Source organism: Triturus cristatus, chromosome 5_2 (assembly GCF_964204655.1).
Source record: "Triturus cristatus chromosome 5_2, aTriCri1.1, whole genome shotgun sequence".
Lineage (NCBI taxonomy): Eukaryota > Metazoa > Chordata > Amphibia > Caudata > Salamandridae > Triturus > Triturus cristatus.
Window position 1 is genome coordinate 575,179,579 of NC_140588.1, and position 12,343 is coordinate 575,191,921.

Consider the following 12,343-nt stretch of genomic DNA (forward strand, 5'->3'; position numbering starts at 1 on the left):
GCCGCTGATAGCTCAAAGACAGCTGGTACACCTTCTCACACCTACCTCGTTATTCAGCTTGCTGGAAGAATACATTGCGAATGACCGATTCAAGAGTGCAAGGGAGAAGAGTGCTCCAAAGTAGATGTATACATCGCAGCCGGGTTTTCCAGCAATTTACCTTTCTGATGAGCTGGTACTGCACTTTACGCCCACATAGAGCACCTGACTGGGTGGGGGACTGCGTGCGCATGAAGGTGGCTGAGGGCAATGGGAGCAAAGCAACCTGGGACACAGGGGACCCAGCCCCTTTCCTCTGCTTTCGTCTATAGGTCGGGGTGCCTTTTTAAGGACCTTCGATTAAAAAAAGCTGAGCTGCGTGGACAAATTACGCACGTCTACGTCTTAGAGGGATCTTCCCTGACCGGGAATCGAACCCGGGCCGCGGCAGTGAAAGCGCCGAATCCTAGCCACTAGACCACCAGGGAGGAGATGCTCTTGTGAGCCTGCCTTGCTCACTTCCTTATTGTGACTAAGCTAACTCCACTGGATAGATTGCCCATAAAGTACGAGTGGGGAAAAGTTAGGTGTCACACAGTGTGTTTGTCATAAGCAATTACCTTTATCCTCCTGCAAAAGCCTTTTTACTCTGCAATCACCTCTTGCTGGACAGCCTGCGCTGGAGCAGCCAGCATGAAAAGGGAGCTGAGTAAGGCAGGGCCTAGGGTCTCACCAGGGTGGCCGAGTGGTTAAGGCGTTGGACTTAAGATCCAATGGACAGTTGTCCGCATGGGTTCGAGCCCCATCCCTGGTATGGGTTTTCAGCGGGTGTGTAGGAACTTGCAGATGCTTTTTGAAAGCATTTTCCTCTGCCCTCCTCACCCTCCCAGTGCCCTTCCTTAACAGTCCCAATTCACGTCTCAGCTGTGGGGTCTGCTGCTACTCTGCACTTAGCATGGATGCTTCCCAAAGCAATGCAGTGCCACCTACGCAGAGCCCCTGCTTAGAGAAATACACCTCCTATGTCTTTTCCCACTGAAGGGAGCAGGAGGAAGTACTTGCTTCCTGGGGAACATGGGCCTGCCACTGGAATTTGTTAACCCGCCTCTTGCGGATTTCTCCCCTTTCTTTGATTTACACCTGCAGGCTCTCCCTTGCCATCGGAGCAGGATCTGCTGATGCAGGCCCGGCTGGATCAAATGTGCAAAGGCTTGTCCCCAGGCCTCGGGAAAAAATTGAGCAGAGATTCCCGCCTCCGCCTCCGCCTCCTCTTGCCTTCCGAACGGGCTTCCAAACGGGCAATGCCCTGACGGGTCCCCCACGCCCCATCCTGCCCATGCCCACACCCCTGTATATGAGGGTGACCCATGTCCCTCACCCTCCATGCTCGAACGGAAGACACGTGTGTCCTGAGGGGAGCGCCAGACAGGCATTTCTCCGGCCAGGCAGACCCCTGCAGCACCCGTTAGGCTCCAAAGCCTGTACATTCCCAAGATGCCACTGGTCACTATGCAAATCAGACAGCCCTGGCCACACCCTCTCCGCCGCTGGGCTCTGCTGCTTTCGGTACGTGCAGCTCAGCTTTTTCTTACCCTGAACCAGACTTCCGTTTCAGCAAAAAGGTGGGTTGCAGTGGGTCCGGGATGCCATTTGGAGACAAAGCCTGCGGCCCTGTCAAAGATGACTTCCTGCCGCACACCATGTGGTCAGAAGCCTACGAAAAGAAGCGCACCTCGGAATACAGAATCTCACTTCCTCAAGAGCCTTGCACAAGAGATTTTCCTCCCGCCGAGGAAAGCAACTCAAAGGGAACCTTGCGAAAATCAAATTAGGAGCCAGATTGCGGGATGCTAGGCAAACTGTTTGTCAGAAAAGCAAATTCATTTTGAGAAGCCCTGACCTGCGGGAAGGAAAAGCATTCAAGGGCAGAAGAAGGACTGTTCCCTGACCGGGAATCGAACCCGGGCCGCGGCGGTGAGAGCGCCGAATCCTAACCACTAGACCACCAGGGAACCCACAGCCATACAGCAAAAGTTCCTACACTGCTCTCCTAGTGACAAAGCTCATGGGGGCTGAAAGCATATTTTATTCTACAGCGAATATGAATCAGAACTTGAAAAAACACTCATGATTCCACCAGACTGTTTGTCACTTCCAAGCACAGGCCATCCCCTCCCCCGTGCTACTGAACCGACGAATTCCTGTACAATCGGGATCCCCGGGAAATCACAAGAGGGACACCTAGTGGCCGCTGATAGCTCAAAGACAGCTGGTACACCTTCTCACACCTACCTCGTTATTCAGCTTGCTGGAAGAATACATTGCGAATGACCGATTCAAGAGTGCAAGGGAGAAGAGTGCTCCAAAGTAGATGTATACATCGCAGCCGGGTTTTCCAGCAATTTACCTTTCTGATGAGCTGGTACTGCACTTTACGCCCACATAGAGCACCTGACTGGGTGGGGGACTGCGTGCGCATGAAGGTGGCTGAGGGCAATGGGAGCAAAGCAACCTGGGACACAGGGGACCCAGCCCCTTTCCTCTGCTTTCGTCTATAGGTCGGGGTGCCTTTTTAAGGACCTTCGATTAAAAAAAGCTGAGCTGCGTGGACAAATTACGCACGTCTACGTCTTAGAGGGATCTTCCCTGACCGGGAATCGAACCCGGGCCGCGGCGGTGAAAGCGCCGAATCCTAGCCACTAGACCACCAGGGAGGAGATGCTCTTGTGAGCCTGCCTTGCTCACTTCCTTATTGTGACTAAGCTAACTCCACTGTATAGATTGCCCATAAAGTACGAGTGGGGAAAAGTTAGGTGTCACACAGTGTGTTTGTCATAAGCAATTACCTTTATCCTCCTGCAAAAGCCTTTTTACTCTGCAATCACCTCTTGCTGGACAGCCTGCGCTGGAGCAGCCAGCATGAAAAGGGAGCTGAGTAAGGCAGGGCCTAGGGTCTCACCAGGGTGGCCGAGTGGTTATGGCGTTGGACTTAAGATCCAATGGACAGTTGTCCGCATGGGTTCGAGCCCCATCCCTGGTATGGGTTTTCAGCGGGTGTGTAGGAACTTGCAGATGCTTTTTTAAAGCATTTTCCTCTGCCCTCCTCACCCTCCCAGTGCCCTTCCTTAACAGTCCCAATTCACGTCTCAGCTGTGGGGTCTGCTGCTACTCTGCACTTAGCATGGATGCTTCCCAAAGCAATGCAGTGCCACCTACGCAGAGCCCCTGCTTAGAGAAATACACCTCCTATGTCTTTTCCCACTGAAGGGAGCAGGAGGAAGTACTTGCTTCCTGGGGAACATGGGCCTGCCACTGGAATTTGTTAACCCGCCTCTTGCGGATTTCTCCCCTTTCTTTGATTTACACCTGCAGGCTCTCCCTTGCCATCGGAGCAGGATCTGCTGATGCAGGCCCGGCTGGATCAAATGTGCAAAGGCTTGTCCCCAGGCCTCGGGAAAAAATTGAGCAGAGATTCCCGCCTCCGCCTCCGCCTCCTCTTGCCTTCCGAACGGGCTTCCAAACGGGCAATGCCCTGACGGGTCCCCCACGCCCCATCCTGCCCATGCCCACACCCCTGTATATGAGGGTGACCCATGTCCCTCACCCTCCATGCTCGAACGGAAGACACGTGTGTCCTGAGGGGAGCGCCAGACAGGCATTTCTCCGGCCAGGCAGACCCCTGCAGCACCCGTTAGGCTCCAAAGCCTGTACATTCCCAAGATGCCACTGGTCACTATGCAAATCAGACAGCCCTGGCCACACCCTCTCCGCCGCTGGGCTCTGCTGCTTTCGGTACGTGCAGCTCAGCTTTTTCTTACCCTGAACCAGACTTCCGTTTCAGCAAAAAGGTGGGTTGCAGTGGGTCCGGGATGCCATTTGGAGACAAAGCCTGCGGCCCTGTCAAAGATGACTTCCTGCCGCACACCATGTGGTCAGAAGCCTACGAAAAGAAGCGCACCTCGGAATACAGAATCTCACTTCCTCAAGAGCCTTGCACAAGAGATTTTCCTCCCGCCGAGGAAAGCAACTCAAAGGGAACCTTGCGAAAATCAAATTAGGAGCCAGATTGCGGGATGCTAGGCAAACTGTTTGTCAGAAAAGCAAATTCATTTTGAGAAGCCCTGACCTGCGGGAAGGAAAAGCATTCAAGGGCAGAAGAAGGACTGTTCCCTGACCGGGAATCGAACCCGGGCCGCGGCGGTGAGAGCGCCGAATCCTAACCACTAGACCACCAGGGAACCCAGAGCCATACAGCAAAAGTTCCTACACTGCTCTCCTAGTGACAAAGCTCATGGGGGCTGAAAGCATATTTTATTCTACAGCGAATATGAATCAGAACTTGAAAAAACACTCATGATTCCACCAGACTGTTTGTCACTTCCAAGCACAGGCCATCCCCTCCCCCGTGCTACTGAACCGACGAATTCCTGTACAATCGGGATCCCCGGGAAATCACAAGAGGGACACCTAGTGGCCGCTGATAGCTCAAAGACAGCTGGTACACCTTCTCACACCTACCTCGTTATTCAGCTTGCTGGAAGAATACATTGCGAATGACCGATTCAAGAGTGCAAGGGAGAAGAGTGCTCCAAAGTAGATGTATACATCGCAGCCGGGTTTTCCAGCAATTTACCTTTCTGATGAGCTGGTACTGCACTTTACGCCCACATAGAGCACCTGACTGGGTGGGGGACTGCGTGCGCATGAAGGTGGCTGAGGGCAATGGGAGCAAAGCAACCTGGGACACAGGGGACCCAGCCCCTTTCCTCTGCTTTCGTCTATAGGTCGGGGTGCCTTTTTAAGGACCTTCGATTAAAAAAAGCTGAGCTGCGTGGACAAATTACGCACGTCTACGTCTTAGAGGGATCTTCCCTGACCGGGAATCGAACCCGGGCCGCGGCGGTGAAAGCGCCGAATCCTAGCCACTAGACCACCAGGGAGGAGATGCTCTTGTGAGCCTGCCTTGCTCACTTCCTTATTGTGACTAAGCTAACTCCACTGTATAGATTGCCCATAAAGTACGAGTGGGGAAAAGTTAGGTGTCACACAGTGTGTTTGTCATAAGAAATTACCTTTATCCTCCTGCAAAAGCCTTTTTACTCTGCAATCACCTCTTGCTGGACAGCCTGCGCTGGAGCAGCCAGCATGAAAAGGGAGCTGAGTAAGGCAGGGCCTAGGGTCTCACCAGGGTGGCCGAGTGGTTAAGGTGTTGGACTTAAGATCCAATGGACAGTTGTCCGCATGGGTTCGAGCCCCATCCCTGGTATGGGTTTTCAGCGGGTGTGTAGGAACTTGCAGATGCTTTTTTAAAGCATTTTCCTCTGCCCTCCTCACCCTCCCAGTGCCCTTCCTTAACAGTCCCAATTCACGTCTCAGCTGTGGGGTCTGCTGCTACTCTGCACTTAGCATGGATGCTTCCCAAAGCAATGCAGTGCCACCTACGCAGAGCCCCTGCTTAGAGAAATACACCTCCTATGTCTTTTCCCACTGAAGGGAGCAGGAGGAAGTACTTGCTTCCTGGGGAACATGGGCCTGCCACTGGAATTTGTTAACCCGCCTCTTGCGGATTTCTCCCCTTTCTTTGATTTACACCTGCAGGCTCTCCCTTGCCATCGGAGCAGGATCTGCTGATGCAGGCCCGGCTGGATCAAATGTGCAAAGGCTTGTCCCCAGGCCTCGGGAAAAAATTGAGCAGAGATTCCCGCCTCCGCCTCCGCCTCCTCTTGCCTTCCGAACGGGCTTCCAAACGGGCAATGCCCTGACGGGTCCCCCACGCCCCATCCTGCCCATGCCCACACCCCTGTATATGAGGGTGACCCATGTCCCTCACCCTCCATGCTCGAACGGAAGACACGTGTGTCCTGAGGGGAGCGCCAGACAGGCATTTCTCCGGCCAGGCAGACCCCTGCAGCACCCGTTAGGCTCCAAAGCCTGTACATTCCCAAGATGCCACTGGTCACTATGCAAATCAGACAGCCCTGGCCACACCCTCTCCGCCGCTGGGCTCTGCTGCTTTCGGTACGTGCAGCTCAGCTTTTTCTTACCCTGAACCAGACTTCCGTTTCAGCAAAAAGGTGGGTTGCAGTGGGTCCGGGATGCCATTTGGAGACAAAGCCTGCGGCCCTGTCAAAGATGACTTCCTGCCGCACACCATGTGGTCAGAAGCCTACGAAAAGAAGCGCACCTCGGAATACAGAATCTCACTTCCTCAAGAGCCTTGCACAAGAGATTTTCCTCCCGCCGAGGAAAGCAACTCAAAGGGAACCTTGCGAAAATCAAATTAGGAGCCAGATTGCGGGATGCTAGGCAAACTGTTTGTCAGAAAAGCAAATTCATTTTGAGAAGCCCTGACCTGCGGGAAGGAAAAGCATTCAAGGGCAGAAGAAGGACTGTTCCCTGACCGGGAATCAAACCCGGGCCGCGGCGGTGAGAGCGCCGAATCCTAACCACTAGACCACCAGGGAACCCAGAGCCATACAGCAAAAGTTCCTACACTGCTCTCCTAGTGACAAAGCTCATGGGGGCTGAAAGCATATTTTATTCTACAGCGAATATGAATCAGAACTTGAAAAAACACTCATGATTCCACCAGACTGTTTGTCACTTCCAAGCACAGGCCATCCCCTCCCCCGTGCTACTGAACCGACGAATTCCTGTACAATCGGGATCCCCGGGAAATCACAAGAGGGACACCTAGTGGCCGCTGATAGCTCAAAGACAGCTGGTACACCTTCTCACACCTACCTCGTTATTCAGCTTGCTGGAAGAATACATTGCGAATGACCGATTCAAGAGTGCAAGGGAGAAGAGTGCTCCAAAGTAGATGTATACATCGCAGCCGGGTTTTCCAGCAATTTACCTTTCTGATGAGCTGGTACTGCACTTTACGCCCACATAGAGCACCTGACTGGGTGGGGGACTGCGTGCGCATGAAGGTGGCTGAGGGCAATGGGAGCAAAGCAACCTGGGACACAGGGGACCCAGCCCCTTTCCTCTGCTTTCGTCTATAGGTCGGGGTGCCTTTTTAAGGACCTTCGATTAAAAAAAGCTGAGCTGCGTGGACAAATTACGCACGTCTACGTCTTAGAGGGATCTTCCCTGACCGGGAATCGAACCCGGGCCGCGGCGGTGAAAGCGCCGAATCCTAGCCACTAGACCACCAGGGAGGAGATGCTCTTGTGAGCCTGCCTTGCTCACTTCCTTATTGTGACTAAGCTAACTCCACTGTATAGATTGCCCATAAAGTACGAGTGGGGAAAAGTTAGGTGTCACACAGTGTGTTTGTCATAAGAAATTACCTTTATCCTCCTGCAAAAGCCTTTTTACTCTGCAATCACCTCTTGCTGGACAGCCTGCGCTGGAGCAGCCAGCATGAAAAGGGAGCTGAGTAAGGCAGGGCCTAGGGTCTCACCAGGGTGGCCGAGTGGTTATGGCGTTGGACTTAAGATCCAATGGACAGTTGTCCGCATGGGTTCGAGCCCCATCCCTGGTATGGGTTTTCAGCGGGTGTGTAGGAACTTGCAGATGCTTTTTTAAAGCATTTTCCTCTGCCCTCCTCACCCTCCCAGTGCCCTTCCTTAACAGTCCCAATTCACGTCTCAGCTGTGGGGTCTGCTGCTACTCTGCACTTAGCATGGATGCTTCCCAAAGCAATGCAGTGCCACCTACGCAGAGCCCCTGCTTAGAGAAATACACCTCCTATGTCTTTTCCCACTGAAGGGAGCAGGAGGAAGTACTTGCTTCCTGGGGAACATGGGCCTGCCACTGGAATTTGTTAACCCGCCTCTTGCGGATTTCTCCCCTTTCTTTGATTTACACCTGCAGGCTCTCCCTTGCCATCGGAGCAGGATCTGCTGATGCAGGCCCGGCTGGATCAAATGTGCAAAGGCTTGTCCCCAGGCCTCGGGAAAAAATTGAGCAGAGATTCCCGCCTCCGCCTCCGCCTCCTCTTGCCTTCCGAACGGGCTTCCAAACGGGCAATGCCCTGACGGGTCCCCCACGCCCCATCCTGCCCATGCCCACACCCCTGTATATGAGGGTGACCCATGTCCCTCACCCTCCATGCTCGAACGGAAGACACGTGTGTCCTGAGGGGAGCGCCAGACAGGCATTTCTCCGGCCAGGCAGACCCCTGCAGCACCCGTTAGGCTCCAAAGCCTGTACATTCCCAAGATGCCACTGGTCACTATGCAAATCAGACAGCCCTGGCCACACCCTCTCCGCCGCTGGGCTCTGCTGCTTTCGGTACGTGCAGCTCAGCTTTTTCTTACCCTGAACCAGACTTCCGTTTCAGCAAAAAGGTGGGTTGCAGTGGGTCCGGGATGCCATTTGGAGACAAAGCCTGCGGCCCTGTCAAAGATGACTTCCTGCCGCACACCATGTGGTCAGAAGCCTACGAAAAGAAGCGCACCTCGGAATACAGAATCTCACTTCCTCAAGAGCCTTGCACAAGAGATTTTCCTCCCGCCGAGGAAAGCAACTCAAAGGGAACCTTGCGAAAATCAAATTAGGAGCCAGATTGCGGGATGCTAGGCAAACTGTTTGTCAGAAAAGCAAATTCATTTTGAGAAGCCCTGACCTGCGGGAAGGAAAAGCATTCAAGGGCAGAAGAAGGACTGTTCCCTGACCGGGAATCGAACCCGGGCCGCGGCGGTGAGAGCGCCGAATCCTAACCACTAGACCACCAGGGAACCCAGAGCCATACAGCAAAAGTTCCTACACTGCTCTCCTAGTGACAAAGCTCATGGGGGCTGAAAGCATATTTTATTCTACAGCGAATATGAATCAGAACTTGAAAAAACACTCATGATTCCACCAGACTGTTTGTCACTTCCAAGCACAGGCCATCCCCTCCCCCGTGCTACTGAACCGACGAATTCCTGTACAATCGGGATCCCCGGGAAATCACAAGAGGGACACCTAGTGGCCGCTGATAGCTCAAAGACAGCTGGTACACCTTCTCACACCTACCTCGTTATTCAGCTTGCTGGAAGAATACATTGCGAATGACCGATTCAAGAGTGCAAGGGAGAAGAGTGCTCCAAAGTAGATGTATACATCGCAGCCGGGTTTTCCAGCAATTTACCTTTCTGATGAGCTGGTACTGCACTTTACGCCCACATAGAGCACCTGACTGGGTGGGGGACTGCGTGCGCATGAAGGTGGCTGAGGGCAATGGGAGCAAAGCAACCTGGGACACAGGGGACCCAGCCCCTTTCCTCTGCTTTCGTCTATAGGTCGGGGTGCCTTTTTAAGGACCTTCGATTAAAAAAAGCTGAGCTGCGTGGACAAATTACGCACGTCTACGTCTTAGAGGGATCTTCCCTGACCGGGAATCGAACCCGGGCCGCGGCGGTGAAAGCGCCGAATCCTAGCCACTAGACCACCAGGGAGGAGATGCTCTTGTGAGCCTGCCTTGCTCACTTCCTTATTGTGACTAAGCTAACTCCACTGTATAGATTGCCCATAAAGTACGAGTGGGGAAAAGTTAGGTGTCACACAGTGTGTTTGTCATAAGAAATTACCTTTATCCTCCTGCAAAAGCCTTTTTACTCTGCAATCACCTCTTGCTGGACAGCCTGCGCTGGAGCAGCCAGCATGAAAAGGGAGCTGAGTAAGGCAGGGCCTAGGGTCTCACCAGGGTGGCCGAGTGGTTAAGGTGTTGGACTTAAGATCCAATGGACAGTTGTCCGCATGGGTTCGAGCCCCATCCCTGGTATGGGTTTTCAGCGGGTGTGTAGGAACTTGCAGATGCTTTTTTAAAGCATTTTCCTCTGCCCTCCTCACCCTCCCAGTGCCCTTCCTTAACAGTCCCAATTCACGTCTCAGCTGTGGGGTCTGCTGCTACTCTGCACTTAGCATGGATGCTTCCCAAAGCAATGCAGTGCCACCTACGCAGAGCCCCTGCTTAGAGAAATACACCTCCTATGTCTTTTCCCACTGAAGGGAGCAGGAGGAAGTACTTGCTTCCTGGGGAACATGGGCCTGCCACTGGAATTTGTTAACCCGCCTCTTGCGGATTTCTCCCCTTTCTTTGATTTACACCTGCAGGCTCTCCCTTGCCATCGGAGCAGGATCTGCTGATGCAGGCCCGGCTGGATCAAATGTGCAAAGGCTTGTCCCCAGGCCTCGGGAAAAAATTGAGCAGAGATTCCCGCCTCCGCCTCCGCCTCCTCTTGCCTTCCGAACGGGCTTCCAAACGGGCAATGCCCTGACGGGTCCCCCACGCCCCATCCTGCCCATGCCCACACCCCTGTATATGAGGGTGACCCATGTCCCTCACCCTCCATGCTCGAACGGAAGACACGTGTGTCCTGAGGGGAGCGCCAGACAGGCATTTCTCCGGCCAGGCAGACCCCTGCAGCACCCGTTAGGCTCCAAAGCCTGTACATTCCCAAGATGCCACTGGTCACTATGCAAATCAGACAGCCCTGGCCACACCCTCTCCGCCGCTGGGCTCTGCTGCTTTCGGTACGTGCAGCTCAGCTTTTTCTTACCCTGAACCAGACTTCCGTTTCAGCAAAAAGGTGGGTTGCAGTGGGTCCGGGATGCCATTTGGAGACAAAGCCTGCGGCCCTGTCAAAGATGACTTCCTGCCGCACACCATGTGGTCAGAAGCCTACGAAAAGAAGCGCACCTCGGAATACAGAATCTCACTTCCTCAAGAGCCTTGCACAAGAGATTTTCCTCCCGCCGAGGAAAGCAACTCAAAGGGAACCTTGCGAAAATCAAATTAGGAGCCAGATTGCGGGATGCTAGGCAAACTGTTTGTCAGAAAAGCAAATTCATTTTGAGAAGCCCTGACCTGCGGGAAGGAAAAGCATTCAAGGGCAGAAGAAGGACTGTTCCCTGACCGGGAATCGAACCCGGGCCGCGGCGGTGAGAGCGCCGAATCCTAACCACTAGACCACCAGGGAACCCAGAGCCATACAGCAAAAGTTCCTACACTGCTCTCCTAGTGACAAAGCTCATGGGGGCTGAAAGCATATTTTATTCTACAGCGAATATGAATCAGAACTTGAAAAAACACTCATGATTCCACCAGACTGTTTGTCACTTCCAAGCACAGGCCATCCCCTCCCCCGTGCTACTGAACCGACGAATTCCTGTACAATCGGGATCCCCGGGAAATCACAAGAGGGACACCTAGTGGCCGCTGATAGCTCAAAGACAGCTGGTACACCTTCTCACACCTACCTCGTTATTCAGCTTGCTGGAAGAATACATTGCGAATGACCGATTCAAGAGTGCAAGGGAGAAGAGTGCTCCAAAGTAGATGTATACATCGCAGCCGGGTTTTCCAGCAATTTACCTTTCTGATGAGCTGGTACTGCACTTTACGCCCACATAGAGCACCTGACTGGGTGGGGGACTGCGTGCGCATGAAGGTGGCTGAGGGCAATGGGAGCAAAGCAACCTGGGACACAGGGGACCCAGCCCCTTTCCTCTGCTTTCGTCTATAGGTCGGGGTGCCTTTTTAAGGACCTTCGATTAAAAAAAGCTGAGCTGCGTGGACAAATTACGCACGTCTACGTCTTAGAGGGATCTTCCCTGACCGGGAATCGAACCCGGGCCGCGGCGGTGAAAGCGCCGAATCCTAGCCACTAGACCACCAGGGAGGAGATGCTCTTGTGAGCCTGCCTTGCTCACTTCCTTATTGTGACTAAGCTAACTCCACTGTATAGATTGCCCATAAAGTACGAGTGGGGAAAAGTTAGGTGTCACACAGTGTGTTTGTCATAAGAAATTACCTTTATCCTCCTGCAAAAGCCTTTTTACTCTGCAATCACCTCTTGCTGGACAGCCTGCGCTGGAGCAGCCAGCATGAAAAGGGAGCTGAGTAAGGCAGGGCCTAGGGTCTCACCAGGGTGGCCGAGTGGTTAAGGCGTTGGACTTAAGATCCAATGGACAGTTGTCCGCATGGGTTCGAGCCCCATCCCTGGTATGGGTTTTCAGCGGGTGTGTAGGAACTTGCAGATGCTTTTTTAAAGCATTTTCCTCTGCCTTCCTCACCCTCCCAGTGCCCTTCCTTAACAGTCCCAATTCACGTCTCAGCTGTGGGGTCTGCTGCTACTCTGCACTTAGCATGGATGCTTCCCAAAGCAATGCAGTGCCACCTACGCAGAGCCCCTGCTTAGAGAAATACACCTCCTATGTCTTTTCCCACTGAAGGGAGCAGGAGGAAGTACTTGCTTCCTGGGGAACATGGGCCTGCCACTGGAATTTGTTAACCCGCCTCTTGCGGATTTCTCCCCTTTCTTTGATTTACACCTGCAGGCTCTCCCTTGCCATCGGAGCAGGATCTGCTGATGCAGGCCCGGCTGGATCAAATGTGCAAAGGCTTGTCCCCAGGCCTCGGGAAAAA

General features: G+C 53.4%; 11 non-coding genes across 11 annotated transcripts; 2 read left to right on the forward strand and 9 right to left on the reverse strand.

Annotated features, from left to right (window-relative positions):
• The first annotated feature begins 710 nt into the window (after nucleotides 1-710).
• On the forward strand, nucleotides 711-793 carry TRNAL-UAA (transfer RNA leucine (anticodon UAA)). The gene has a single exon. It is a non-coding gene; the product is annotated as a tRNA-Leu (tRNA).
• A 1,126-nt stretch (nucleotides 794-1,919) lies between these two features.
• TRNAE-CUC (transfer RNA glutamic acid (anticodon CUC)) lies at nucleotides 1,920-1,991 on the reverse strand. Its single transcript has one exon. It is a non-coding gene; the product is annotated as a tRNA-Glu (tRNA).
• A 630-nt stretch (nucleotides 1,992-2,621) lies between these two features.
• TRNAE-UUC (transfer RNA glutamic acid (anticodon UUC)) lies at nucleotides 2,622-2,693 on the reverse strand. The gene has a single exon. It is a non-coding gene; the product is annotated as a tRNA-Glu (tRNA).
• Nucleotides 2,694-4,145: 1,452 nt separating this feature from the next.
• Nucleotides 4,146-4,217, reverse strand: TRNAE-CUC (transfer RNA glutamic acid (anticodon CUC)). Its single transcript has one exon. It is a non-coding gene; the product is annotated as a tRNA-Glu (tRNA).
• A 630-nt stretch (nucleotides 4,218-4,847) lies between these two features.
• On the reverse strand, nucleotides 4,848-4,919 carry TRNAE-UUC (transfer RNA glutamic acid (anticodon UUC)). Its single transcript has one exon. It is a non-coding gene; the product is annotated as a tRNA-Glu (tRNA).
• A 2,154-nt stretch (nucleotides 4,920-7,073) lies between these two features.
• On the reverse strand, nucleotides 7,074-7,145 carry TRNAE-UUC (transfer RNA glutamic acid (anticodon UUC)). The gene has a single exon. It is a non-coding gene; the product is annotated as a tRNA-Glu (tRNA).
• Nucleotides 7,146-8,597: 1,452 nt separating this feature from the next.
• Nucleotides 8,598-8,669, reverse strand: TRNAE-CUC (transfer RNA glutamic acid (anticodon CUC)). Its single transcript has one exon. It is a non-coding gene; the product is annotated as a tRNA-Glu (tRNA).
• Nucleotides 8,670-9,299: 630 nt separating this feature from the next.
• TRNAE-UUC (transfer RNA glutamic acid (anticodon UUC)) lies at nucleotides 9,300-9,371 on the reverse strand. The gene has a single exon. It is a non-coding gene; the product is annotated as a tRNA-Glu (tRNA).
• Nucleotides 9,372-10,823: 1,452 nt separating this feature from the next.
• TRNAE-CUC (transfer RNA glutamic acid (anticodon CUC)) lies at nucleotides 10,824-10,895 on the reverse strand. Its single transcript has one exon. It is a non-coding gene; the product is annotated as a tRNA-Glu (tRNA).
• A 630-nt stretch (nucleotides 10,896-11,525) lies between these two features.
• TRNAE-UUC (transfer RNA glutamic acid (anticodon UUC)) lies at nucleotides 11,526-11,597 on the reverse strand. The gene has a single exon. It is a non-coding gene; the product is annotated as a tRNA-Glu (tRNA).
• A 243-nt stretch (nucleotides 11,598-11,840) lies between these two features.
• On the forward strand, nucleotides 11,841-11,923 carry TRNAL-UAA (transfer RNA leucine (anticodon UAA)). Its single transcript has one exon. It is a non-coding gene; the product is annotated as a tRNA-Leu (tRNA).
• The last annotated feature ends 420 nt before the right edge of the window (nucleotides 11,924-12,343 follow it).